We start from the raw sequence: 27,048 nt of genomic DNA, 5'->3' as shown, positions 1-27,048 counted from the left end.
CTATGGAGTTTACTATAGGTTTTTGCTAAATATACTTTATAAGGTTAGGGAAATTTTCTTCTATTTCTTGTTTTCTTGATTTTAGTTTTAAAATCATAGTTGGATATCTACTATATCAAATCCTTTTTTCTGCATCTTATGAAATGCTAACACAATTTTTCTCCTTGATCCGTTAATGCAGTTAATTACATTGATAAATCTTCTGATAGTTAACCATTCTTTCATGCCAGCACTTTGTTTTGTTTTAAATACACGGTTGGAAATTAGAGTGCTTTTAACTCAAGATTATGTGCATTTCATGTGTTCTACAAGAGATATAATCATTTTCTCAGGCTCAGAACTTTGTGATTGCTGTAATTAGGCAAGATTATGAAACTTTCACTGTTACATCAGTGATTTGAATGAAAGTGGTTTTATTTATATCAATATAATTTAACGAAAAACACATATTTTAATTTTAGTTTAGGTTAAATGTTTCCCCTATTGCTAATATTTGGTTTTAAAATTACTCAATTAGGCTCTTTTTATATAGGAGATTGCATTAAACACACATACACATACACAATATTTAAATATAATTTATTGTCATTTTACCATCTATCTTGTCTGCTAAAATAACATTTAAATTATCAGAATCTCTAGCTCAAGACTCAAGTTAACTCTTTCTTCACATATAATGTTGGGTTATCTAGATCCTGGGAGAAGCAGGATATCAGTAATATTCCTCTCTTCTCATGTTTTTCTCAATAAAATGGCACAGAGGTTTCCTTTGACTGCTTGAAAACTGAAAACATATAAACAGTTTTCCAGAGTTTACCAAGCTGTGTTAATTTTAGTGCAAATCCCTGTTATTAAAATTCTAAATAATAAGTTTATAAATCTTTATAAAGGGAGGTTTCCTTCAGGATTCTGTAGCATTTCTAAATACATTCTTTCTATTAAGTTGAACAAAAATATAATTTGATCTACAGAAAGATTAAAACACAGGATTAATATTAAGAAGTGATCAATGTCATGTAAAATCCCTAAGTGTAAAATAGTAGATATTCCATTTTACTCTTATTTTACAGTATCAGAAATTATTTAAATTAAATTATTTTAAAGCAATCATTATTACTATCAGTATGAATCATCGGCCTATGATTAGAATGAACAGGAAAAAAGATGCCTGGAACCATCACTGATTTCAACTTTTATTCTTGCTGAATTATATGAGTAATGACTACTGAATTTGGCCCAAGAAATGGAAATCATAGACGTATTAAAGAAAATTAGTAAATAGTTTTGCAGTCTGCAAAACAAAGCATCATGAGATAAAATTATCCATATTCTGATTTTTATTCAGCTTTGGTCAAGAGTAGTGAATTGTGAATTGATAAAATACCATTTATTTTCTAATATCATTAATATTACAAATAATTCTCACTCAAAATCAAAACAATTTTAAGAAATCTTAAGGATGAATAAAGCACATTCTACGCATCTTAATCTAAAGAATAAGTAGAGAATGTTTTACGTACTTAAAACATAGGTAAATGTGAAGCATACTGAAATTCTCTGCTCCATGAATTAAGGGTGTTGAGCTTGCTCTCTTGTATGATATCTGTCCAATCTAATATTACTTAAGCTCTGGATAAGATCAAATTTATCTTTAATATTTGAAAAGAGGAAGAAGTACGACCGACATGACAGAAATCTAGAACAGCGCTGTCAAGTAGAATTTTCTGTAGTGATGGAAATGTTCTATATCTGCCCTGTCCAATACAAGAGCCACCAACGACATGAAGATACTGAGCACTAGAAACGTGGCTAGTATAATAAAGGACTGCATTTTACATTTTATTTAATTTTAATTAACTTAATCTTATGTACAAATATTACATGTTGACTAGGGTTTAGTATTTTGGACAGTGCAGGCCAAGAACCTTAGGTTTTCCAAATTTGTTATTAAAGCCATAATCTGTTTTTATAATTTCAACATAACTCTTGCTTCTATAAAATGGGTATCAAACTTGAAGTTCAAATATTATCTATTATTAAAACTTACCAAGTAAACTTTTCACATATATGGATTAACTTCACCTTTTAACTAGCATCTGGTCCCAAACTAGAAAGATTCTGGACAGAGCAAATGATGAAGATTTTTATTCTACATAGAAAAAGCTGGGAAACAACTAGTGTATTTGAAGGATATGCTTCTACTAGTTTCCATGCCAACAGAATTTTGATTATTGTGATATTTGATGGTAATTAAAATAATGAAACAAATATGGGATACCCATTCTAAAAGCATTTTTATTTTCTGGTAATGTGAAAAATCCCCAACTAGGATTGTTTGTTGGTAACTTCCTTTAAGTAAAATTTTCACCAGGCCAACATATAAGAGAACTCAGAAGACCAGAAATATAACTTTATATTTAAAACATATTAATTTCTTTTTAATTTGGACTCTTCACTGAGCTCCGTATTTTCAAGGGAATTAAACTGTCCTGTAAAATTACACAGCTATGTATTACATTAACATTTTAAGAGCTAGAAATAATAAGAAACCACATTTTTACCCTGCAAATGACTAGTTATAAAATCTTTTATGTAAATCTCTTCATTGCTTAGTATTTAAATTATAAATTAAAAATTGATGAAACATTATTGCATATACTCTATATAGAGGGTAAAAGAGAACAAGAAGTAATTTTCTCAGACCCCAAACTCAAAAGCTAGATTCTACATTTTAGTTTTTCAAATATATTTCTATAAATATTTTTACCCCAGAATAAGAAATAGTGTATAATTACATAATTTATTATGTTTAGCAGTTTTTTGGCAACTGAATTTCAGACATTAAGTATTGTCTAGACTTTCTCTAATATTTCTTAATATTTCTAACATATATATGTATGTACATATATATACACACATATAATTACATATATAATTAAGACCAACATAGAATTCCTTTATTAATATTGCTTAAATGACATCATTAGTCATTTCATGCACACACATATACACACATACACATGGCTAAAATATTCTGGAATGCCAAAATATAATTTTCAAAAATTTAAAAACATGACTCATACACATATAAAATGAACACGTGTCAAAGATTTTTTAACCCATTAAAGAGTAAAACAGCAGAACAGTAAGCTGATTAAGTGGTGAATTTTATGAACAGCAGTTTACATCATCAGTAAGGAAAAGAGCTCTGAAGTAAGTGAAATAAGTTGGATAAGTTAGAGACAAAACTGATGAATGCCCTATACAACAATAAAACATAATCTTTGTGGCTACCTTTTCTACTGTAAAGAAGTGATTTGCATCTCTATCGGACAAAAATATACAATTTCACCGTTAACTTACAAAGCTGGGCCTTAATCAATAGTCAATAGTAAGTGCAACAAAAGTATATCCCCTACAGCAGGGGTCCCCAACCTCCAGGCTGCAAGGTTAGGAACTGGGCCGCACAGCAGGAGGTGAGCGGCAGGTGGATGAGTGAGTGAAGCTTCATCTGCCGCTCCCCATCGCTCCCCAATGCTCGCATTACCGCCTGAACCATCCCCCCCCCCCGCCCCCGGTCTGTGGAAAAACTGTCTTCCACAAAACCAGTCCCTGGTGCCAAAAAGGTTGGGGAGCACTGCCCTACAGAATTAAATAGTCCTTGGATGCCATTGAAAGGACATGCAGCCTTTCTTTTTCTTATTCTCAAGTTCTGGATACTTTTTTTTTTTTTTAAACAGAAAGGAAGTATTACATTTTAGAATTTTTTTTTTAAGTAGAACTCTTTATTATAATAAAAAGTCATAGATTATTTCTTTGGGAGCTCTTGGGAGATAAATAAGTTCATTTTGTAATTTATGAGGTAAGTTTTTACTGAAGCTTATAACCTTGGAAAACAGAATTCTGTATATTTCAATATCGTAAAAGAAAGAATCCGGGAATCCTTTCATTTATAAGTGTTGGTAAAACTAGCAGTCAAGTCTGTATACACGATAATGTAGAACACGACCCTTCCAGTTTTCTGCCAGTGATACAAATACCATTGTAGAGACCACTCTGCTGCCACGTGTCAGACTAAGACTCTCTAAAAACTAAAAAGATTATTTGGCAAATTTCAATTTCTTGGGTGCAAAATTTAAAACTGGAATGTACCCAGAATATTAGAAGAACCAACCTCCCTCTCTTCCTTTCTCCCTCCCTCGCTCCTTCTTTCCTTTCTTTTTCTTCCTTCATTCCTTCCTTCTTCCCTCCCTCCCTCCCTTCCTGAACACTCCCACTACAGAATTTTTTGGTACTGTGGCGAAAGAGCACAGGTATCTAACTCCCTTGCACCTCCTCTTCTATCCAGCAATCCCAGGGAAATGTCCAACAGAATAATAAAAACAAACAAAGAAACAAACAAGTAAAAAAGTGGAGAAACCTGGGTATTAGTTTCCATTGCTGCTGTAACAAATTAGCACAAACTTAAGTGGCTTAAAATAACATAAACTTAATTATCCACAGTTCTGCAAATCAGAAATATAATACAGGTTTCACTGAGCTAGAATCAAGATGTTGGCAGGGCTGCATTTCTTCCTGGAGACTCTGAGAGAATTCAATTCCTTGCCTTTTTCTGGCTTTTCTGATTAAAGCACCTTTCCTTTCTACCAACACTTGCCTCTTGAATTATTGGCTTTTGAGCGGTGAGCAGCCAAACCTGAGTTCTGTAACAACAGCTTCTTTACTTTTAAGCACCCATGTGATTAAATTGGAGCCACCTGGATAATCCAGGATACTTTCCCAATCTCAAGGTTCCAAACTTAATCAGATCTTCAAAGTGTTTTTTGCCATACAAGGTAACATAGTCACAGGTTCCTGGTACCTGAACACCTTTGAGGGACCATTATTCTGCCAACCATGACCTACATCCATGCTGAAAAGATTGAAGGTTACTATTTCCAGACCCTAAACTTCAGGGACTTTCTGCTAGAGCTATGCAGGGGCACCCAGATTAAAGAGGTTTATGTTGTCCTTCTTGAGAAAATGTGGGGTGCTTGGGAAATAATTTGAGGAAACCCGAACAGCCCATAATTTGGTGAAGGGAGGGCAAAGTCATTGAGCAGGGGCCACAACAAGCAACTCAGCAAACAAATGAAAAACACAATGGCAGGTGTTTCTCCAAGAAGAAACCCTGCACAGGCTGAGTTTCTTTCTGAAGTGGGAAGTTGAAGGAATAGAAAACCCCCAGGAAGGGTGTTTTCCCATATTGGATGGTGGCACAAAGTTCTCTCATGAATTATTCCAGAGATGCAATGCAATTCCATTTAAAGTAATGAGGGATGTATCTGCAATATTAGATATTAAAACATATTGTAAACTTAAAAGAGTGAAAACAAGACATGGAAGGAGGCGAGAATAGTCAGAAGGCCAACAAGAATTCAGCATAAGAAAAATGGTATGTTTAAAAAAAATTGTGCTAACACTATTAAGATTTGGGCCTATTTCAATTTTCTTCCTTTATGATTGTTTCTCTTTTCTATATTTTTAAGAATAAATCTGAATTATAATGTAACATATATAGCATACTTTATCAAAGTGCAAAATCATATGGCAACCATATCTACACACGTCACAAACATACATACACAAATGTTATACCCTACACTTTGATTAAAGAATTTAAGTAGGGTTTTCTTAGATGTCACTTGTCAAATTTAAAGAATATTGAGGTATGTATAACATAAAAAAGGCAAGAAACAAAGCCTCCCATGGCTCAGAAGACTGGATTGTAGAAAGATTACTTTACCATATACTGCCCAACATTTTAGGTTTCTCTGTTTTTCATCAAAGCAGATCTGGCAGAGAAACACATGTTTTCAGTTTTGCTCTGTGAAAAGATAATCTTCACTTTGGTATTCATTATGCACGATGTATGCAAAATGCAATGAGCCAACTGACTCACACTTTGGTGTCATGCAAATAAAACCTAAACACAAGAAAGTGTAACATCTAGTAAAATGTGCATAAAACCACAAAGGCTAAGATAAGAAAATGGAGAGCTAAGAAATGCAATTAGCACATTCACTGAGGGCAACTAGTGGGATTTGGAGATGAGCCTTACAAATATAAATCTATGCTTTTGGCTAGGAATGTCACATTTATAGGCAAATATAGGCTCACATTTGCAGAGCAGTTTCTGTACTTGATTAAAAAAATGAAAGTGAAAGCTCCTATGAAAATAGGTGGATGGCAGGTGTATAAGTTTGTCAAAATGTGATACCAAAAAAGTGGAGCATGTGCATCATCATTTTTTGATGTTTCAAATAGTGTTTAGGATCTTTTCTAACATTTGAGAAAATATTATTCAATCATTCAACATTTAATAATTTAGGTAAGAATCATGCTTTCTTCATAAAAATATAGAGATTGATTGTTTTTTCCCCAAAATAGTAGATGATTGAATATATGTGTGTGATATACACATGGTTATTTATGGATTGATCATTTTTGTCGCTTGGATGGGTAGGCATCTTTTAATCAATGGCAGTGTGTAGGCATGCAAAATCAGTTTGACTATTTTGTCTAAGTGACAAATTAGACTTGATTATGAAACCCACAGACCTCAGACATTTAGATTACTAATGCTAGCAGACTATTAGGTAGTCAATTATTCCAAGCAGTTAAATTGGCTTGGGTTGCTGAGACATAACCAGAAAGTAGTATGACAATGAAGATTACTATTTCGGAGCTCAGACTCAAGGGTGGTAGAGTAGTGGTAACATGGAAAATTCCAGGGTAGCAAGAGTGCACTGGTTTTCTGAAGGATAAGAAAGTCGCTGGAAGGAAAAGGATGGAAGATAATTTTTTCTAAAGTCAGGCGATATGCAAAAAAGTCAGTCTATTTCAGCAGGTCTTGAACTTTTCGGATTTATTTCACTACTTAGAGTGATTACCACATGATCACATTCACAGTGTAACATTTCCCAGTCTATAAATGCAGCCATAGTCATCCCGGGATTCAAGAGGTTGACCTTTAGCACTGAGTCTCTGCTTGAGAATAACTGATAATTGCAGATAAATGCTTTCTTAAAACCCCAAGTGACAAAAATCTGGAATTTACTAAGGAACCTCCCATGTTACTTTGAAGCCAGTTTGAAAACACACTGACCAGCTTTTACTTCTTCCCCTCCCCTCAGAAAGTCCTAACCTGCTCCAGAGCAAAGTATAGAACCTTCTTTGTTCCATATTCCATCTGACAGACATCTCAGGGACCATATGCATCCTTAGCTGTAACCAAACACATTATACCTTTTACACATTGCTGAAAATTCGGCAGCACACTCAGGAAACATTTGTGGTACATCCCCAAATGCCCCAACATGCCAGTGGAGGGCAACTGATTCATTTGATCATTTCAGTCACATAAGAGGCAAACAAAAATGTTTGACAAATAGGACCTGAAATGTAGTTAAGAAAGAAAGAAAGGAAAGAGAGGAAAGAGAGGAAAGAAGGAAGGAAGGAAGGAAGGAAGGAAGGAAGGAAGGAAGGAAAGGAAGGAAGGAAGGAAGGAAGGAAGGAAGGAAGGAAGAAAGAAAGAAAGAAAGAAAGAAAGAAAGAAAAGAAAAGAAAGTGTGAACAAGTAACCGCTAGCTGACACAGGTTTGGAGGAGGAAAAGGCATTGGTGGGGGCAATAATGAAACATGATTTTGAATTTGAAATGCTCCCGTAGAGTTCTCTATTCTGCAATTTCTTTTAATTGACACTGGAGCATATCCAAGTGTTTGTTGTTGATGTGTTTTTATATGGTAGAAGGGTGCAATCTGTGAGCTACGAGAGGATCGTGACAGCTGGTAATTTATTTCCAGCTTATTAATATTTTCCAAGTATATCTTTGAAAATTATTTGTTTAGGAGGAATTGAGTAGTTAGATAAAATTCCCTATTTAGAGCTTTGTACTCAATGTGAGTTTGAATTCTAGTTCTACAAGGGACTAGCTGTGTACCCTTGGGCATGATACTTAGAATCTAGGCCTTAGCTTTCATTTTTGTAAGATGTGGTTAATTAAGACCTACTTTACAGGGATACTGAGAAGATTAAGGAAAAACATACATGGAAAGGACTCAGCACAGTACCTGCAAATAATAAGCACTCAACAAATGTAACCTGCTATTATTATTCAGCCTAGTTTGACTACATTCAGATATTTAAATGCTCACGAGGTAAAGAAAATATAAATATCATTCTGACATCATATGATGACCAAATTCAGGATGTCACAGGCCCCAAGAAGGTTAAATTAACAGAGTAATGGTGAGCAACTATTAGGACACAGTCTGAGAAAGAAAAACACATAAACAAAAATTATTTTGTATAAAAGACATCTATCATTTAATCTAGGATTTATGAGAGCCCAGGCACATACATCTGTTCTTTCAGTTCTTCCCTGCAACGTTTCCATATATCCTAAGCAGTGAGGAAAGGCCATGGGAATTTCATGATTATGTGAAGCAAAATGAAGAATGTAAGAATAATTATTGCTTTTCATTACTGACTAACTGTTGAATCCATTTGGCAGGTATCTGTTTCCTGCATCCATAAGTATTCAGAAAGTAGTTCCATATTTCATACATGAAAAAGTCTAGGAACACAAACAGATGTTTCTGAAGAACAGGGTTCTTTTGCAAAGACATGTTGAAATACAGGGTAAGGACTTGGAATACTTGAGAAAATGAAGTAGGATAAACAGGTCCTTGTGAGAGAAGAGGGGCTAAGCATGACATAACTAGGATCCAGAAAGCCACTATGGACAGCAACACAATGGAGAGTGGAACACAATGGAAAGTGACCACCAAGGTCACTGGTCATTCCAGCAGGTGTAAGACTGGCCCAAGGACAAGCTTTGTTTAGACTCTAGATGTGACAGAGTCCTCTCTCAGGTCACTGACTGCTAGCTTTTTTTTTTTTTTTAAACATCTTTATTGGAGTATAATTCCTTTACAATGGTGTGTTAGTTTCTGCTTTATAACAAAGTGAATCAGCTATACATATACATATATCCCCATATATCCTCCCTCTTGCATCTCCCTCCCACCCCTCTAGGTGGTCACAAAGCAGTGAGCTGATCTCCCTATGCTATATGGCTGCTTCCCACTAGCTATATATTTTACATTTGGTAGTGTATATATGTGCATGCCACTCTCTCACTTCATCTCAGCTTACCCTTCCCCCTCCCCATGTCCTCAAGTCCACTCTCTACATCTGTATCTTTATTTCTGTCCTGCCCCTAGGTTCTTCAGAACCATTTTTTTTTTAGATTCCATATATATGTGTTAGCATACAGTATTTGTTTTTCTCTTTCTGACTTACTTCACTCTGTATGACAGACTCTAGGTCCATCCACCTCACGACAAATAACTCAGTTTCATTTCTTTCTATGGCTGAGTAATATTCCATTGTATATATGTGCCACATCTTCTTTATCCATTCATCTGTTGATGGACACTTAGGTTGCTTCCATGTCCTGGCTATTGTAAATAGAGCTGCAATGAACACTGTGGTACATGACTCTTTGTGAATTATGGTTTTCTCAGGGTATATGCCCAGTAGTGGGGTTGCTGGGTCATATGGTAGTTCTATTTTTACTTTGTTAAGGAACCTTCATACTGTTCTCCATAGCGGCTGTATCAATTTACATTCCCACCAACAGTGCAAGAGGGTTCCCTTTCATCCACACCGTCTCCAGCATTTATTGTTTGTAGATTTTTTTGATGATGGCCATTCTGACAGGTGTGAGGTGATACCTCATTGTAGTTTTGATTTGCATTTCTCTAATGATTAGTGATGTTGAGCATCCTTTCATGTGTTTGTTGGCAATCTGTATATCTTCTTTGTAGAAATGTCTATTTAGGTCTTCTGCCCATTTTTGGATTGGGTTGTTTTTTTGATATTGAGCTACATGAGCTGCCTGTACATTTTGGAGATTAACCCTTTGTCAGTTGCTTCATTTGAAAACATTTTCTCCCATTCTGAGGGTTGTCTTTTTGTCTTGTTTATGGTTTCCTTTGCTGTGCAAAAGCTTTTAGGTTTCATTAAGTCCCATTTGTTTATTTTTGCTTTTATTTCCATTTCTCTAGGAGATGGGTCAAAACGGATCTTGCTGTGATTTATGTCATAGAGTGTTCTGCCTATGTTTTCCTCTAAGAGTTTGATAGTGTCTGGCCTTACATTTAGGTCTTTAATCCATTTTGAGTTTATTTTTGTGTATGGTGTTAGGGAGTGTTCTAATTTCAATCTTTTACATGTAGCTGTCCAGTTCTCCCAGCACCACTTACTGAAGAGGCTGTCTTTTCTCCAGTGTATACTCTTGCCTCCTTTATCAAAAATAAGGTGACCATATGTGCGTGGGTTTATCTCTGGGCTTTCTATCCTGTTCCATTGATCTATATTTCTGTTTTTGGGCCAGTACCATACTGTCTTGATTACTGTAGCTTTGTAGTATAGTCTGAAGTCAGGGAGCCTGATTCCTCCAGCTCTGTTTCTCTTTCTCAAGATTGCTTAGGCTATTTGGGGTCTTTTGCGTTTCCATACAAATTGTGAAATTTTTTGTTCTAGTTCTGTGAAAAATGCCATTGGCAGTTTGATAGGGATTGCACTGAATCTGTAGATTGCTTTGGGTAGTACAGTCATTTTCACAATGTTGATTCTTCCAATCCAAGAACATGGTATATCTCTCCATCTGTTTGTATCACCTTTAATTTCTTTCATCAGTGTCTTATAGTTTTCTGCATACAGGTCTTTTGTCTCCTTAGGTAGGTTTATCCCTAGGTATTTTATTCTTTTTGTTTCAGTGGTAAATGGGAGTGTTTCCTTAATTTCTCTTTCAGATTTTTCATCATTAGTGTATAGGAATGCAAGAGATTTCTGTGCATTAACTTTGTATCCTGCTACTTTACCAAATTTATGGATTAGCTCTAGTAGTTTTCGGGTAGCATCTTTAGGATTCTCTATGTATAGGATCATGTCATCTGCAAACAGTGACAGCTTTTACTTCTTCTTTTCTGATTTGGATTCCTTTTATTTCTTTTTCTTCTCTGATTGCTGTGGCTAAAACTTCTAAAACTATGTTGAATAATAGTGGTGAGAGTGGACAACCTCATCTTGTTCCTGATCTTAGTGGAAATGGTTTCAGTTTTTTACCATTGAGAATGATGTTGGCTCTGGGTTTGTCATATATGGCCTTTATTAAACTGAGACTGTGATTGAAAATCTTCCAACAAACAAAAGCCCAGGACCAGATGGCTTCACAGGCAAATTCTATCAAACATTTAGAGAAGAGCTAACACCCATCCTTCTCAAACTCTTCCAAAATATAGCAGAGGGAGGAACACTCCCTAACTCATTCTACGAGGCCACCATCACCCTGATACCAAAACCAGACAAAGATGTCACAAAGGACAAAAAGTACAGGCCAATATCACTGATGAACATAGATGCAAAAATCCTCAACAAAATACTCGCAAACAGAATCCAACAGCACATTAAAAGGATCATACACCATGATCAAGTGGGGTTTATCCCAGGAAAGCAAGGATTCTTCAATATACGCAAATCAATCAATGTGATACACCATATTAACAAACTGAAGGATAAAAACCATATGATCATCTCAAAAGATGCAGAAAAAGCTTTCAACAAAATTCAACACCCATTTATGATAAAAACCCTCCAGAAAGTAGGCATATTGGGTTCTTCTTTTACTTATCCATCTTCTACTCACAGGCTATGGGAAAATATCAACTTCAAAGCTGATCTTTCATTTTCCAAGGAAGATTGAAGCTTACAAAATAAAATGCCACAGTCTCCCATGTTCAGTGACAACATCTTTCAAAGGATGAGTTCTGTTAGTTGAGTAACTCCTTTCTGTGCCTGTAGCTTCTTAAACATCATGAAGTTTTTGTTGTTGTGCTTATTTTTAAAGAAGCTAACTTAAGAAAACCGGAAGGCATAGTTCTTCTTCATTTTAAAAATAAAAGTATATTTTAAAATAACAAAATTCATGTATTTCTGATTAATTTACATAAAGGAATTCATAGCCATGTAAAGTTTAAAGACTTTTAAGGACCTTTTAACAATTCTGACAGGTTGTTTTTTCATTGTAAAGTCCGTTTCATCCTATAAATTAGTCCAACCTTAACTCTCATGCCAAAGAGGGAAAGATCTATCTTAACACATCAACCAACTATGTTACTCCCAGGGTCCAGCTCCTTGCCTTCTAATGAAGGAATAGTGCTTCAGGTAAATTAGCAATTCTTTTAAATCAAAACAGGACTTTACTGCGTTTCTTATTATATCAACATTAGGAATCACTGCAATACACTTTCCAAGCTGGATATTTAAGTTTAAAACCTAAAATATAATAGAAATACACACACTCTTTCTGATATTCTATCTTGACCTAAATGAGAAGTTATTTTTAAAACACTGTTAGCCTAAAATTAACCTAAAGCTAATTTTCAAATGCAAAAAAAGTGCAAATAATCTTGCATATTCTAGTTTCTAGAATCTAGAAGCAAATCTTTCTCTTTGGTCTTAATAATAATAATTTATATAAATTGTACAATAACTGTCAATACTTTTTGGTAGAGTCACAGAAATTAAAATTTTAGGGTTAGAGAGATTCCTTAAAAAACACTAAATGCAACCTTCCTCTGTGATAAGCAAGGTAAGAGAGTTGCAGGCAGTAAGGGCAGTGCCTGGATCTCGACTTATTCCATGTTTCAGTCATTTATTTACCTTTTGCTCAATTTCCAAAAGTGTAATTAATCCTTCAGCATGAATAACACGATAAAAATTATATTCTACTGACAATAATGCACTAAGATTAGAAACTGAACTATATTTATGGAAAACTAGGTCCATAGGCAAGAGAGAGGGGAAAGAGAGACTGAGCTTTATCGAGCTATTTTATTGCTATATTACCAACACTGTTGGTCAGCCAAGCTGTTTTGAATACTGTCATTTGTCTTTCCTTCATAAGCCAAATAAGCAGTAGGTTCTACATGGACCAAACCACAGGTAGGATGTTGACTTATTTGATATAGGAATGATTTTTTCAAGAAAGTTGAGTAGTCACTACATGTCATGGATTAGTGAATAACATAGAAGCAAGTACAAATTCTACAGAGTTACATAAGTCCAGGTATAGGTAATTAAAATGACTTAAAATGAATTGAGCTGCCAGGAAGAAAGTAAGCCTTTCTGGGTCCAGATGAGATTTCTAATTCAGCTGTGTAGTTACATATGGTCTTAGGGTGGGTTCTGCTGGAACTCTGAGACTAGAATTTGAGGTGCAGGTAGCTTATCTGGGAAGTGATCCTAGGAAGCATCAGTCCAGAAGTGGGTAAGTGAGACAGGGAAAGCAAGACAATCTATGATGTGCTTAATAAGCAGGTTACTGCTCTGGTCAATTGTGACTCAATCCCACTGGAGACTTTTGGGGGATGATGTTGTCATATCTGGGGATGGGGGAGCTGGAGTTTGTTTGTCATTGGCTGTGAGCTGCTCCCAGAGTTATTAGCTCCTCGGCACTTCTGGACTTCCCTCCTCCTGGCTGTGACTAGAGAAAATCCTAATGGACGTGGGTGGCACATGCTTGGTTGTACTACACACTTGTGTATGTGGCAGTGTCTGATTAATTAACACCTTTAGACGAGCAATAATGCAATGGGGATGTCTGTATTTACCAGGTTCTACCCGTAGCAACAAAAAAGATAAGATAGCAAGATAGTCTCAGAATGTGGGTATAAAGTGACTCTGAGGATGATATTATGGAAAATTATAGTGGGCAATAATAGGTTCCTCCAATCCATTTACTAGGGTGTAGCTTGAGGTGAAGTCTAATTCTAACATAATGGCTAAGCCTGCTGATGCAGATTAAACTGCATTATCATAACTAAGGAAGCACGGAATCAGTCAAATTGAGGTGTTTAGCACACAAAAAAATTGAAGCACAGTGTGGAAGGAGAAGTAGTTGGCAGTGCTCCCGTGATACTCTACCTTGCCTGAGGCTGGAATTCCTGCCAGTAATGATGCAGGTCAAATTGCAAGCTCCTCTTGCTCTAATCCACGCTCACCAAATAACATTCTGAGTTTAATCTGGCTTCCCAGATAGACTGCCCTCCAAAGAGAAGAGGCACTAGGCAGAGGATATGGATGCCTGACAATTTTGTTTTTCATTACAAATAAGTGAATTTTTAAGAACTAATCTGATCCTGACCTTTGGGATTGATAGTATGATATTAGTCATGACAAAGTCAAGTTTCTGGGCCTGTATCATGACGACTTCATCAATATATTGTGAGACCTCCTGGCATTAGCCTCTGTGGGACTATCTGGTCTGCATTTCTCTGGCATAACCTCTATAACTCTCAGCAATGGAGACCTGGTTTCAGGAACCAAACTGCAGAACAATGATGTCTCTACTTGAATTTCTATAAACCCTTTATTCATTTGTAGAAAATCAGATTTCAACAGTGGCCACTGTAGCAAGGTCTAGAATAGAATGTGCAGTTCAGTATAACTCTAAGTCTAAATCAATTGAGAAGACATCCAATTACTTATGTGTTCCTCAGAATTCTTAGTCCATCAAAGTGGAATTCTTAGTTCATCAAAGTGCTTTGTGAGTTTCCAGGTCTAAAAGTTTGGAAACATCACACATTCTATTTCTACTTAGAGATTCGTAATGTATTAGTGTTTTAAAATTCTAGAAGAAGGATACCTCTTTAACTTTATTTAACACAGCGTTTTCCCTCTCTTCCCTATCCCCTCCTTACTTTGTTTGACCAAACATTTATTAATATCCTTAGAACACATATGTGGATTATCATTACCATCAATCTCTTATCCTATTTTACGTTTTAAAAGTAATTCAATATTATTAAAGTTTGTAATTGGGAAAATTAATCTGGTTTTGCACATTTATAAAGGTTGAATACATCACGATTGTTTACTTTACCCTGCAATAATATTCAAATCAGTTTCTGCTTATCTCCCTTTTACATAAGGTTTGTCCTCTTAATAACATTCAGTTTACCAAATATGGCAAAAACGCATTTTCATTTCTCACATAGCTAGAAAATCTTTGCAGTATCTGTGCAAATAATTTTCTTCCCGCATCTCCTAGTGTACATCTATTTGCATTGCTCTGTCAATATGCTTGAGTTGCAAATGTAAACATTGAAATGATCTGAAATTCCCTCTAACAGAGAGGTTTCCACCACTGATATTCATTTCTCATTGTATGTTTTGCTGTGTGAACAATTCCCTTCTTTGTCATACATTAAGCTTTTGCCAGAGGCAGACATTTATGGCATTAATATACAGAATGTTGTATGTATCTCTTTCAGTATGTGGAAGGAGAGCAGATAAAAAACAACACTGAATTCTAAAGGCATAAGCAAACAAAAAAGATTCCAAAGAGTGAGTGGTAGTTGAGGTTTTCTTCAAGTTCAATATACAGCCATCTAACACTGGGAGTGGGGTGTTTGTGTCTGTGTGGGCACATGTGCCCGTGCATTTGTGTCTATCAGAGAGAGACAAAGAAAGGTTTTACTCATAGCCTTGTTTCAAATGCTACCCTTCTTCTTGCCTCTAAAGAGAGACTAGAAAGACAATTTTGTAAAATACTTACTAATACAAAATATAATTTTGAAATATCACAGCGAGTCCATCATTACAGAGACAAGAGTGTTTAAATTAATAGGTTTATATTCAGGGGAAAAAATAATAATAAAAAGAGAAAAACATTGGGCTGCATAAAACTATTTTTGTGAAAATCCTAAATCAATTTGGGGGTATCCAGATTAAGCAAAGAAACCAAAAGAAGCACTACTATTATCAGACTCTCCCAGAGGTTGTGTGATCGAGTGGATTAGGCACTTTCATTAATGAGGCTCAGGCTTAATCGCAGCTTTAAAAGGAACTTGTGTAATTTGTAATAACTCTCCCTAATGTCCATAACACTCTCTTTCTCCATTTAGCTTTTTTTTTTTTCATTAGGCATGTCTATAATGAACACTTATATGGATCACATAATTTCTATTTAGCCACATCTCTGAGGAACTCAGAACTGTGTGAATATTTCCAGCCTCCATTATTGATCTCATTTATGAATATGAAGGAGGGAGCAGCCAGGAAATATCATTCCCATTTTACAGATAAGAGAATAGAAATTGATTTGTTCAAGTTCATAGAGAAGACCTGGAGTGAACACAGGTGGATAAATACGTAAATTTTGTGACTTGATTAGCCAAAGCTCACCCTTGCACCTGTGAAACCTAGAAGCTGGAAAATAAACTGGAAAATAAACACACTGGTGATGTGATTTTGGAGGCGGGAGGTCAGGGGCTGGATAGAAGAAGAAAAAGGGACATAAGGAGTCAGTTTCTTCCAATATGGTAGCGCCGCCTACCATATTGCACGGAGGTAGTCCGACATCTTGAACTGTGAATTCTAGACGTGAAGTAGAGCCCAGAAGGACTGACAGTCAATGAGTGGAGTTAATCCAATAAGCAAGTTGGATTAACTTGGCAGTTTATTTGTTTCCCACACACTCCTCCTGAAACAAGGGCAGGCTTTCCCTCCTGGTCATGGCAGGATAAGACAATGGAAACTCTGGGGGAGGCACACGGATGCTTTTCTGCTTCTCTATACCACATGAGAGCCATGAAAGGAAAAGAAAGAATTAGCTATTGCTACATTAAGAAAATAAGGTGCCAAGTGAAACCCCAAATCTCATTTTTATAGCTGCCAAGAAGTTACAGTTCAGGACTCATGCTGGGAAGCAAGCTGCAAATCACATAAAATTCATGGCCCATATCACGGGACAGCACCATCGATACTTCTCAGTCCACTGCTGCACTTGGCTCAGCGTGAGACACTTGAAAATCGGAAGAGTCCACGTTTCATTTTTTAAAAGCAGCTTGATTGAAGTATAACTGATATACAATAAATGGGAAATATTTAAAGTGTACCACTGATATCTTTCAACAAATGTATACATTCCTGGAACCATCGACATGATTAAGAGAGTGACATATTTATCACCCTCAAAAGTGTCCTCACTTCATGAATTCCTGTCCAGAGAATTCTCTCCGATCTCTGTAGTGCACGTCTCAGTGGTGAAATAGCCCTAGCAAAGTAGCCAGAAAGCCACCAGACTCTATGGAAAAGGCTTAGCCCAATTGTACTGTTTCTGACTTTCCTGTGAATTGCTGGGAATCACATAGCAGAGAACATCACACTGGCCCTCTCCGTCATTCTGCTCTTGTATTAGTTTCCTATTGCTGCTGTAACAAACTACCACAACCTTGGTGGCTTAAACAACGTAAATTTATTATGTCACCGTTCTGGAGGTCAAAGCTCGGAAATGAGTTGCACTGGGCTGAAATCAAGGTGTCAGCTGGGCTGCATTCCTTTCTGGAGGCTTAAGGGAGGGAGAATCCATTCCTCCTCATTTTCAGCTTCTAGAGGCTGCTGGCCATCATTGGCAGCAGAGTCAGCAGTGGCAGGTTGAGTCCTTCTCGTATGGCAATAACCCACTCTCCTCTTCTGTCATCACATCTCCTTCTCTGACTCTGACTTGGCTTCTGTCTCTCTCTTCCACTTTTAAAGACCCGTGTGATTCCAGGGGCCTACACAGAAAAATCCGGTATAATCTCCTTATGTGAAGGACATAGAGTTGCTGATAAGCAACTCTAATTCCATCTGCATCTTAATTCCCCCATGCCATGTACCCTAACATGTTCATAAACCCTGGGATTAGGATGGGGACCTCTTTGGGAGATCTTTATTCTGCTTAACATAGTTCTATAGCCACTCATGTCCCCATCCACTGCCATGTTGCCTCTATATAGCCACGGATGTTCATACTATGTGAAGGTTAATTTATACCTGGGTTTACTTTTGCTTTTTTATGTTTATCAAGTATTTTCACACATACTGCCTCTTTGGATTCTTAAAAAAAAGTATGACAAATCCTCATTTTACAGATGGAAAATGAGGCAAAGAGAGGCTAAGTGACTCTGCCATATTTTACGTGAATTGGTGGCGGAGGTGATATTGAAGTCCAGTTTGATTGTCTCTAGATTTGATGTTACTTTTGCTATGTAATTCTACCTTTCATGTAGCTACACATATAATTATCATCTATATAAGTACAAACACGTTTATTTTCACATATTTTAAGTGCATATACATCTCCTTGGTCTCTCTGTTCATTGATCAAGTGGGGACAGTGCTACTTCCTTAGCGCCATTGATAGAATTAAAGAGAGAAGATATTTAGTGCCAGCCTCTTAGATTAGACCAAGAAACTATTGTCTTTATGGCTGAAACTTCCGTATCTCCCCTCATCCTCCCTAAAGTGTTTGGTTTAGCTAAAACAATGTTTAAAAATTAGGATCTCTAGGACCCATCAATCTCTAGTGTTTTATACCAAGCTAGAATCATGACTTTTTATTACCTGCTTGGGCTGTGAGGCATATAACTTTGTATCCCTGAAATAAGTCAGCAAGGAAAAATTAAAAATACGTGAATATTCTGAGACATCAATTCTTTCTTAACACATATGAACATCCAGCCTCATTGGTAAGGAACAGCACATTAGATTATGCTTCTTTTCTTCAGGCAAATCAGAAGCCAGTTAGCAGAAAGAAATAATAAATAGAGAAACCAAAAACACCATGAGTTTGTTTTGGGGGGAGAGAGGCATGTAACTGAAAATTCTTTCTTTAAATGCTGAAATATACAATCCGTTCTTCCACTGAGAGCAGATTCTCAGACACAGTGATCTTTAGCATCAAACTATACATCAAACTATTCTCTACTTCATTGTTTTTCTCCTGCTAACTAAAATTTAAAATACTGCTCTATCGCATCTAGCTGATCTTCCAGAACCGTAGGTCATACTTCTTTGACAGAGGAAATTCCCTTGACCTTATCATCTCTGCTGATGAGGTCGAGGTCAGACATGGATAAAGAACTGACATAACATTAGGACAGAGGATTCTGGTACTTAGAATGAAAGCAAATTAATTATCCCTTCCTGTACATATCTTTTATAATGTAAATGATTCCAGAACTGATGGAGAAATGTGTAATTTGAAAACGAATAAATGACACTACATGCGGTAATCTGCATATAATTCTTCTGCAAATAATATATCCGTTTTAGTACTAAAATGAAGAGAAGGCTGCCAAAAAAGACTTGAAATTGATGCACAAAACATTTTCACCTAGAGTTCAACATCAGCTGGAGTAGCAGCAATTATTCTGTGATGCTGACTGATCGGACGCTGACTGACTCTGTATGAAGAGCTTTGCCTCTGACGTTTGTAACTAATCTCTTCCGCAGATAATGTGCCTTAGTTTGGGCTATTTTCCTCTAAAGAGACATTCGTGTGTGTGTGTTTCGATTCAAAACAAGGAATACATTTTAGAAATAGTGATAGTCATTGTTATAGAAGAGTGGATTATTTTTTAAAAACAATGCATTCCCAAATTGTTCAGGAAGGATAACTCGTTTGAACAATAAAATGCTTATTTCCAGGCAAGTTAAAATAAAATCTAATGAAAGATCTCAGAAAGCATTAGAAATTAGGAACAATATTTAGGAAAATGAATTGATTATATTAAAAAGTCATTTGAAATTCTGTCTTAAAACAATGTCCCTCTTACAGGTTTTGACACATCTTCTTATTTCCCACTAAGAAGAGATGGAAACTCAATAATACTAAAAACCAAAGCTGTCTGACACGCTGTTAATGGAACTTGGGGATAAGATCCACTAGGCATGAGATAAATGGCTAGCCTATATTTGCCTTGTGTGACCCAGCAGAGTCACCTGCTTGGAAAAAAAGTGGCAGGGGGCTGGCATTTTATTTATTCCTTATTCTCTGACCTATAGCTTATGAATTGAGAATCTGAACCATGTACAAAACTGAATTACAGTATCCTCACTCAGCGTTAAGTACCATAAGAGCAGGAAATGGACCTGTTTTTGCTGACACTTCCTAATCCAGGACCTACTACAGTGATAGGAATATATAGACTGAATAATTTTTGAATGAATGAACAGAAGTAGCTAGTAAGAACTGAAATCCAATAATTGGAGGAACACTGAAGAAAATTAAAATCAAGCAAAGAAAAGTTCTTGGGCTAAAGTAAGCTTTACGGATGTGGATTGAAAGCTGTATGCTAGTTTGATCCAAAATCAGGAGACTCATACCTACAGATATACCAGGATTTTCTCTTAATTCCAAGAATAAAAAATATTTATAAGCATTTCAAAAATGCATCCTTTTTACAACTTGCCTGTACAGAAGGACACTGCAGAGGAGCATCCTAGGACTGGACCTGCTTTGGAAAGGTAGCTAAACTTAACTTGTCAGGCATAGGAGTGGGACATTTACTCTGAGAGCTATCCTATAGTCACATGATGGCAGTTTGGTCACAAAGAGACTCCTGGCCTATGAATCAGTGGATTGTGTACTTGCTCAGCTAAGCACTTACTAAGTATGTCATTTCTTGGACCTCAGTTTTTTTACTTGCACATTGAAGAGTTTAGATTCTTAAGCGTGTCAATTAGTAACCTGTGAGCTGAATCCAGCCTGCATATGTGTCTTGTTTGGAAAGGAACATAAAACTGTCTTTATTTGTAGAAGAAGATTTGATTATGTACAGAGAAAATCCGGATGAATCTATAAGCAAACTATTAGAACTAATAAGTGAGTTTAGTAAGGTTGTATGAGACAAGGTCCATTTACAAAAATAAATAGTATTTTATCTTCTCGCATTGGCCAATTTAAGATTAAAAAAAACAACAGCATTAAAAAAAACCTCCATCAAACTCTTAGGAATAAATTTAATGAAAAATTTATAAGACTTGTACATTGAAAATTGCTAAATGTTACTTAGAGAAATTAAAGAAGATCTAAATAAGTGCAGAGATATATTATATTCATAGATTGAAAAAGCTCAGTATTTTTAGCTGTTAATTATCCCCAAATTTATTCATTCTAAATCCTAGCAGCCTGTTTTGCAGAAGACAAGCTCATTCTAAAATTCATATGGAAATTCAAAAGAACTAGAATAGTAAAGGAAATCTTGAAGAAGAGAAATAGTTGGAAGACAACTAAATTTTGAGATAAACAATGAAGCCACAAACATTAAATTAGTGTAGTATTAACATAAAAATATACAAATCAGCAGACAGAATAGAGTTCAGAAATAGATTCACCCACATATGGCAAACTGAGTTTCAATAAAGGTACCAAAGAAATTAAGCAAGAAAGGAAAATATTTTCAACAAATGTTGCTGGAAAAACTGGATGTTCTATAGAAAAACAAAACCCAAACCTCGACACCTTTCCTAACACCATATATAAAAGTTAATTCAAAGTAGCTCATAGACCTAAATGTAAAATCTAAAAGGATATAGCTTCTGGAAGAAAAGATAAGAGGATATCTTCCTCACTATAGAATAGGCAACAATTTCTTCGGGTACAGAAATCATCAACCACAAAAAAATAAATTGATAAATAGGATTTTATCAAAATTAAAAAATCTTCTCGTCCAAAAATACTCTTAAGAAAATGTAAAGGCAAGTCACAGATTGGGGAATATATTCACAATACATGTATCTGACAAATGATTTTCATCCAAAATATAAAGTGAACTGCTAAAAATAGAATTTAAAAGGACTAACAGTAAACACACACTTCACAAAAGGCATATGATTGATTAAGAAGCACATAGAAACGAGCCCAGCATCATTACTATTTAGAAAAATGTTATTAAACCTTCAAGAAGATACCCACTTCTATGGGTATAGAATGGCTTAGATTAAAAAGACTGATCATATTAAGTATTGCTAACGATTTGGCTCAACTAGAACTCTAATGCATTGACACTGACAGTGTAAAATGATACAATCAGTTTTGGCAAATGAGATTTTTAAAATACAGTTAAACATATATCTTCGCCATGACTCAGAAGTTATGCTCCAAAAAAGGAAAAGCACATGTCTACAAAGAATTGTACAAGAATGTTCATAATAACTTTGTCCCTAATAACCAAAAACTGGAAACAGCTCAAATGTTCATCAACAGAAAATGAATAACCAAATTGTAGGATAGTCACATAGTGGGATTTACTTAGTAATTAAAAGAACTATTGATATACACAACAATATGGATATATCTCTAAAACATTATGTTGAACAAAAGAAACCAGATGGAGTATAAACTTATGATTCCCGTATTTCAGTTCAAGAACAGTAATACCACTCTAGGGCAAGGATTGGCAAACTTTTTCTGTAAAGGGCCAGATAATAAATATTTCAGGCTTTGTGGAGATAAATTTTTAGTATCTATATTCATTTGTTTTGTCCTGAAAGCAAACAATAAGTTTCTGAATAAAGGCAGACTATTATTGCTTACAACAGTCATTGCATAGGTTCCCTACTCCGTGTTCTCTCCCTTCAGGGCAATGGGATAAAAGCCAGAAGTTCAGGCCTGCAGTACGAAAAGGAAGTTTTGTACCACAGGAGAGGGACCCCAGAATTATGAATCTGGGGGTTTATATGGGAACTGCTATTCAGGTGCCCTTCACTTCTCCTGAGAAAAGGACCTATATCTTATCTCTCTAATGTAAATAAATCTTCACTGGGGAAGAAAAAGAAGAAGGCCCCTATTCTACATTCCTCTGAAATGAAAACAAATGGTTCCCAGTTTCGTCCCCCTTCGAAATGTAAATTCATACCCTTCAAATGTGAAGTACAAATGTTTCTAGGAGACAAATGGAAGCATTCTCTATCTTATGACGTGTCAATTTTTATAGCTCAGGAGGCTGGGTCTCTGCAGGAACACTGAAAAATCCAGAAAAGACTGACTTCCCCTGTGTGGGCCATAATGTCTCAGTCTCAAGTACTCAACCTTGCCCTTGTGATGGGAAAGCAGCAGCACATTAAAAGATGGGTGTGGCTCTGTTCCAGTAAAACCTTATTTACACAAACAAGTGGTAGGCCAGATTTAACTGGTCTGAGTTGTGGTTTGCCGACCCTGTTCTAGCATGATAGAAACCTTCACAATGCTTTCCGAAGGTGTCCTGCTTTCTGACTGACAAGGAAGTCAAGTGAACTTTCAAGAGTGAGGGAAATATTCTTCATTTTCGTTTGGGCAATGGTTAGATGGGTGTGTATATTTGTCAAAACTCATCAAAATGTGCTGCCCAGATCTGTGCATTTAACTTTTGCAAAATTTACCTGTTTAAAAAGAATCACTACAGATTTCTGTAGCCAATAAAAAGATAATAAGGAAATACCATGAACAATTTCATGCTCGTTTATTAAACAACGCAGAAGAAATGGACCACTTCCTTGAAAACCACAAACTGCCAAAATTCAACTAATACAAAATAATCTGAATAGCCATATAACCATTAAAGAAATTGAATTCATAGTTTAAGAGCTCCTGAAGAAGATACCTTCAGGACAAAATGGTTTCACTGGAGAATTCTATTAGATACTTAAAGAAGAATTAACATAAATTCTACACAACCTCTTTCAGAATACGGAAGAGTAGGGAACACCTCCCAACTTGTTTTACGAGGCCAATGTTAATTAACCTCATACCAAATCAGTGGAAGACCATACAAAACAAAACAAAGCAAAACTATAGACCAATGTCCCTTAGAGACAAAAATTCTTAACAAAATATTAGCAAATAGAATTCAGAATTATCTAAAAAGTATTATACCCCACGACCAAGTAGGATGCAAGGCTGGCTTAACATTGAAAATCTATTAATATAATCCACTCATATCAACAAAATCCTAGATTTTATAAAACTTTTAGGTTGTCTACAAAGCAGTGAAAATCAATCTGCCCTCAGATTTTACTTTCCAACACTAAATGATGAATTCTCTTACATTTAAATGGTAAACAAAAGATATTGTGTTCCTAATTTGAATTCTTACAGACAACACAAACATCCATATTCATGTGTGCACACCCCAACACACATATCTACTTCCACACACAGATTAAAAAAAAGAAAAGAAAGGCTATATTTTTAAAATGGTGGTGTTTTTAGGTAGTAGAATTACATGTGGATTGTGTTTTCATTTTAAAAGATACATTCTACAATGGGCCTGAATATTTAGATCTAGGTATAAAGTAAAAGAAAGTAATCTGAAGAGAGAGATGCATTATTTCCCCTAAGTAATTTTACTCATCTTCTTTTTTTTAATCTTGAAAATTATTTCAAATGTCAATATAAACAATTCTATAATTCCAAGAAATGCTATTCTCACAGATAATTCCCCTCAATGTCTTTATATGTATGTATGTATGTATGTATGTATGACAATGTGTAAGACATTTGACAATTACAGCTTTAACGACTGAGCACCAAACCAGGCTTAAAGAGATTTCAAAATGGATTAACACTGACATATTGAAAAAAATAATACGATTTCCCAACATGAACTATTATGGTCAAGTCATAAGGAATTACCCTTTTAAACTGCACCTTAAAAACACCAACTTTCCATTATGACAAATTAGCTGCTTTCCATAGATAGATACTATTGTGAAAATACAAATGAAAAGTACATCGGTGGCCATTATTATACTAATAGTCCAGCATTAATATAATATACAAGAATCAGATGTAATTACAGTGAAAGCCCCATGGCTTAGATCTGCCACAGATTTCTTAAATAATCAATCTGAAAAGCTGAAATGGTGAGTCTGGGGACATCTTTACCAAATGAAAAATTACATTTTCATTAACAATAACACATCAGTTTCTATTTTAAATGGACATTAATGAATAAAATATGTATTTAATGTTACAGCATAGAACCCCAGATATCTCTCTTTCCTGGTTAATATGTTACATATTTTGAAACAATTCCAATTCCCACAATTTAAAAATTATAGATGTGACCTTTATTCCTTGAATGAAGGAAGGTGCAGAGACTAACAGAAAAATAACTCTAAATCTTTCTTTTGTAGATCCAAAGGAAGTACACACACATGCACATGCACACACACACATATGGGGTATGAGTGTTAGCATTTATCTCCATTCATCCACAGTAGAGGGGGAGCTGGAAAGGAAGAGGGAACAAAGGGAAAGACAAAGAGTCTGAGTTGACACACACCTCCCTTACCTTTTCTTTCTGCTTTGAACTCTTATTTGTTCTACTCCAGGAAATCTACCCATAGTCTAGTTAATAAAAAATGACATTAACATAGGTTAAAGTTTTTCTAGGTTCCCCACTGTACCGCAGGGAGTAACATCTAGAAACTGTTCTACAGATTCCCTTGCCAGCAGGATTCTAGTTAGAAACTATCAATGAAAGGTACTTGCATTAGATTTGTAAGGAGATGAAAAGGAAAAGCCATTAATGCTTTAGCTTTAGACAGACCTTAGGTAGATGGTACAGGTAAAGTTTTACCTTTGGCATTTTGATATCCTTCTGAGTATCAGCCACTTTGATGCTGCAGGTATCGAAGACCTTTGGTGTTGGCTTACCTTCAATTCTTGCATATTCAGATTTCTCAAAAGAGGCCTTCCTGGCCTTCACTCCTACCTTGTCACAGTTGTATGAATCTTTATCTCTGTGTTTGATTCACAAAGCAGCAATTTCATATGGCTCAACCTAAAAACAATATAACATTTGAAACTATTTTTAGTAAAAATGTAAAAATAACACTGTCAATCACCCAAATGGGTCACATTCCCATTTTAAACAAAAAATGGGCAGGGAAAGTATGTGCCTTTTCCACATGGAAAAGTATGTCTATGAAAGGTATAATTCCAACATTCTACACATATCCCCTGTTAGTGCAGAAGCACTTCTCCTTACTTGGCTTCCCCAGCTCTTGATGAGCTTGGATCACTCATCTCCTATTTTCATGTTCAGTCTCACCTGGATTCTAGAATAGCCCAGGCTTGATAAAAGATGTGCTTATGTTACTTTTCAGTCACACACAGGTACCCCTCTGCACAGATCCCACTCTGCACTTCACATTCTGAGCCAGGAACTAGTGTCCCACTTTTTTCTTTATTGCCTTCTCTAATAAATCTGGAACCCTGTCACTTGTTGAGGATCGCATGGTTTCTGGGTCTGTCTACAAGTAGCAGGACCTCAGCGACTGTCATTTTGCTCTGCTTGCCTATCAGGACATGGGTTTTTTTCTGGCTTTTGTTTTGTTTTTTCCTTTTGAATCCCATGGTGTTGATGGATGTATTGAATAGTGACTAAATATTGCTATGCTATTGTGCACAGTGCCTAGCATACTTCATTCATATTAAATGAAAGAATAAGTGAAAAAAAAAAAGGTTGTTTGGAGCAGGCCCAGGTTAATGGGAACCCAGAGTAGGAACTTGAAATATCTAGAAAGAGCCCTTTATACAAATTTACCTAAGGGATTCAGGTCATGCAGGCACTTGGTTGAGGTTAAACGCAAATCTTTGCCTGCTTGGTCAAAACTGACTCAAGAGAAAGGCTAATTTTTTCCATGAAATAATATGGTCTTAGGCAGACAATCTGAAGTAGACAGGTATGATCTTTGTCCACATGACTGAAGCTGTCTCGGCATTCTCTAGTTCCCTTTGAAGGTGGCAGGAAAGAGGAAAGAAATGGGAGGCAACCAGCTTATTCTTTTGGACAACTTGACCCAGAAGTTGCATATATATCACTTCTGCTCATCTCCCAATGCCCAACATCATACGACCATACTCATCCTCAAGGGAGTAATTTCTAGTGGTAATACCATGTGCTAAGCTAAAACTCAGGAGTTTTATTACAAAGATGAAGAAAGATAAATGGTGACTGGGGGACAATTAGTAGAGTCTGGACACACATGGAATTTGAATTCAGCCCTAGGTGAAACCAAAGGCTCACTTGTTTGTTCCACTGTGCTTTGCTATTTCTCCATCTTCTAGGTTATAAGAGATATAAAAATTTTAAGCAGAGATGCAATATGATCAGATTTGCATT

Source organism: Balaenoptera ricei, chromosome 7 (assembly GCF_028023285.1).
Source record: "Balaenoptera ricei isolate mBalRic1 chromosome 7, mBalRic1.hap2, whole genome shotgun sequence".
Classification (NCBI taxonomy): Eukaryota; Metazoa; Chordata; class Mammalia; order Artiodactyla; family Balaenopteridae; genus Balaenoptera; species Balaenoptera ricei.
The sequence above is the reverse complement of the archived record's forward strand: the minus strand, read 5'-3'. Positions refer to the sequence as shown.